A 3,266-nucleotide genomic window follows, 5' to 3' on the forward strand; every position below is an offset into this window, starting at 1 on the left:
TGTAGCTCACAACCAAAGGAAACCAAGTGCTAAGGAAGGAAGGTCAAAGCTTTAGAAAAATTAAAGGAAGCTGAAGCAAAGTGCACAGGACTTTAGAAAGACATTTCTAAATTATTACTGGCAGGGAAGTGACTACGATTATGTAAGGAGAAACTAGGCAAGCCCAGGCAAAATGCAGGGCTGGATTTTCATGCATTTCACTGCAGAAATTATGGGCAGAGCAGATCTAGTATAACTCTGAGTGTTAATAAGGTGGTTGAGCTGTACTTTGGTTCTGCTCACATCTTGTGAAGGGAGGAAAGAAGTGGATGCAAGGCTGAGCTGAGAAATATTTAACAACTGCCTGGAGGTTGGGGGGAGTCTAATTAGCTGCATTTCCAGTTTCCGTGGTGTAAATATTCCCAACAAGGTCAACTTCAAGCTACCGACGTTATGTCAGTTGGCTCACAAAATTCCTGAAAATATCACAATCTGCTCTCCTGAGGGGCGCTGAAATAGCAATGCATGTAATGAACCTCACTAGGCGCCAGGCACTGTGGGAGCCATTTTGCATATATTAGCTTCCTTAATCCTTCCACGCAACACTGAGGGGTAAGGCCAAACTTCGCCAACCATTAATCCTTTGGAGGAAAATTCCAATACATGTGGATTTATATTTATATATCTTCTCCACAACCCTGGAAGGTGCATTGGTCATTCCTATTATGGATAATTAGAAAAAGTAGGAAATGGAGGTCAGGAAGGAAAACTAGGGTGTAGTGGATATTACTTGGGTTTTGACAATGCAGCAATGACTCTCTCCTCCTCCTCTGACAATAGTCATTGGATTCTTTGGGGAATTACCTGTGCACAGTCCTACTGAGCTTTCAGTTAAGATGTCCGTTCTTCCCCAGGCCCCTACCTAAACCAGACTAATCAGACTCTCTCTGCTGGAGCTTTGAATGATGAACATGCATGTGAGGGATGGAAAAAAACTAGCTGTCGTTCATTCATTTCAGCAGGTAGTGAGGGCAAGACTTGATTCCTGCTATGGAGTCCCCAGAGCTGCCCTAGTTCCTATGTTCCCTGAGCCTAGCTCTCTAGCCTTCCTTTCAGGCTGTGAGCTCTCCAATATGCTCCCAATGCTCAGCTTTTCTAAGTTAGCCATAATGAGTTTCTATGGCTTGAAACCAAAGAAATCCAAATGCTAAGAAAGGAAGGTAAAAGTTTTAGAAAAATTAAAGGAAGCTGAGGCAAATGCAGAGGGCTTTAGAAAGGCATTTCTAAATCACTACTGGCAGAGAAATGGCTACAATTATGTAAGGAGAATCTAGGAAAGCCCAGTCAAAATGCAGGGCTGGGACTTCCCTGGTGGCGCAGTGGTTGAGAGTCCACCTGCCGGTGCAGGGGACACGGGTTCGTGCCCCGGTCCGCGAAGATCCCACATGCCGCGGAGCAGCTAGGCCCGTGAGCCATGGCCGCCGAGCCTGCGCTCCGCAACAGGAGAGGCCACAACAGTGAGAGGCCCGCGTACAGCAAAAAAAAAAAAAAAATGCAGGGCTGGATTTTCATGCATTTCACTGCAGAAATTATGGGCAGAGCTGACCTTATATAACTCCAGGTGTTAATAAGGTGTTTGAGCTGTACCATCAGATGCTCATCACAGGGTTTGTTTTTTTTTAAGCTTTTTTTTTTTTTTTTTTTTTTGCAGTTCGCAGGCCTCTCACCGTTGTGGCCTCTCCCGTTGCGGAGGCTCGGGACGCACAGGCTCGGCGGCCACGGCTCATGGGCCCAGACGCTCCGCGGCATGTGGGATCTTCCCAGACCAGGGCATGAACCCGTGTCCCTTGCATTGGCAGGCGGACTTTCAACCACTGCGCCACCAGGGAAGCCGTTAAGCTTTTCTCTTTTTTTGTAAATTTATTTATTTATTTATTTATTTGTTTGTTTATTTATTTAGACGTGCTGCACTGGGTCTTCGTTCCTGTGCGCGGGCTCTTTGTTCTGACGCGCGGGCTTCTCTAGCTGCAGCTCATTGGCTCAGTAGTTGCAGCATGAGGGCTTAGTTCCCCAACCAGGGATTGAACCCGGGCCCCCTGCATTGGGAGTGCAGAGTCTTAACCACTGGACCACCGGGGAAGTGCCCTGGGTTAATAATCACAGGGTTTTTAAGTAAAGGCAACTCAAACCATTTCACATCTGAAGTATCCAGGTTACCCTGTGGTTTTAGAATCACTATGAAACAGATGGGAGTATTTTTTTTTTTTTAATATTTGGATCATTTGGGTGGAGGACCAGAGAGAAAACACAGACCACTAAGCACTCTTAGTTAGCATTTTATCTTCTAGAAAGTAATTTACAATTATCTCCTTTAAAACTATTAGCAGCAGAGATCCTGGCAGGTTTCTAGTAGGGAAGCCAGGAGTTGTATTCGGGTTTGTGTGACTGCCCAGCATTTCTACTAGTTCTATGCCTCAGCCAAAATTTTTCCCATCACCCCTTCCTGCAGTGATCTCACCCTGCTCTGAATTCCTAAAATGCTGGCTTTCTGTCTCAACATTCCATTCATTTGACATTCAACACGGTGATTTGCTGGGTCTTCAGATGAGGAAAAGTACTTGCTAAGCTCTAATATACCAAACAAATGTTAGTTATTATGTTATGGTGTATGTGCATATATTAGTGTGTACATGTATAAAATATACACATATACTTGTACGTATATGTGTATGTACAGTTATATAATTATTATATGTCTCTTATTTTCCCTTAACTAGGTTATAAACTTCTTGAGGCCCGTTTATCCATCTTTCTGCCTTCCACTGCTCGTAGTTGGAACACATTTGACAGTCAATCTACTGATGATTTGAGTTCAGGGACTAGCCCCCATCATTTCTATGACTTTCAGCCACTTATCTCCACTGCCCTCCTGTGTCCTACAGGGCTGCTAGGAGGACTGAATGAGATAATGGGTGCAGAGCACCCTGGATTGGTTGGTTCCGTGTGGACTATGACAGAAAAAAACTCTCTTAGTTCCCCCTTCAACCTCTTGTATTCCTTTTCACAGAAGTTTGGGTCATGGCTATGATCAGAAACACGTTTCCGTTTTTCAGTAATAGATTTCTGAAGTTGTTTCTAGAGCTCTGAATGGGTGGTAGGAGACCTCATCCAACCAGAGCAGACTGATCTTGACTGCTTTAAAAGTGTTGAAAGCAAATGAAAGCCATCAGCTCGCAGTGAATGTTTACACAATGCAGCAGTTTTCCTTCTCTCACCCCACTCATCAT

At 44.5% G+C, this 3,266-nt stretch overlaps 1 non-coding gene across 1 annotated transcript; it reads right to left on the reverse strand.

Annotated features, from left to right (window-relative positions):
- Positions 1–2,045: 2,045 nt before the first annotated feature.
- TRNAG-CCC (transfer RNA glycine (anticodon CCC)) lies at positions 2,046–2,118 on the reverse strand. Its single transcript has one exon. It is a non-coding gene; the product is annotated as a tRNA-Gly (tRNA).
- Positions 2,119–3,266: the final 1,148 nt, after the last annotated feature.

This window comes from Phocoena phocoena, chromosome 10 (assembly GCF_963924675.1).
Source record: "Phocoena phocoena chromosome 10, mPhoPho1.1, whole genome shotgun sequence".
Lineage (NCBI taxonomy): Eukaryota > Metazoa > Chordata > Mammalia > Artiodactyla > Phocoenidae > Phocoena > Phocoena phocoena.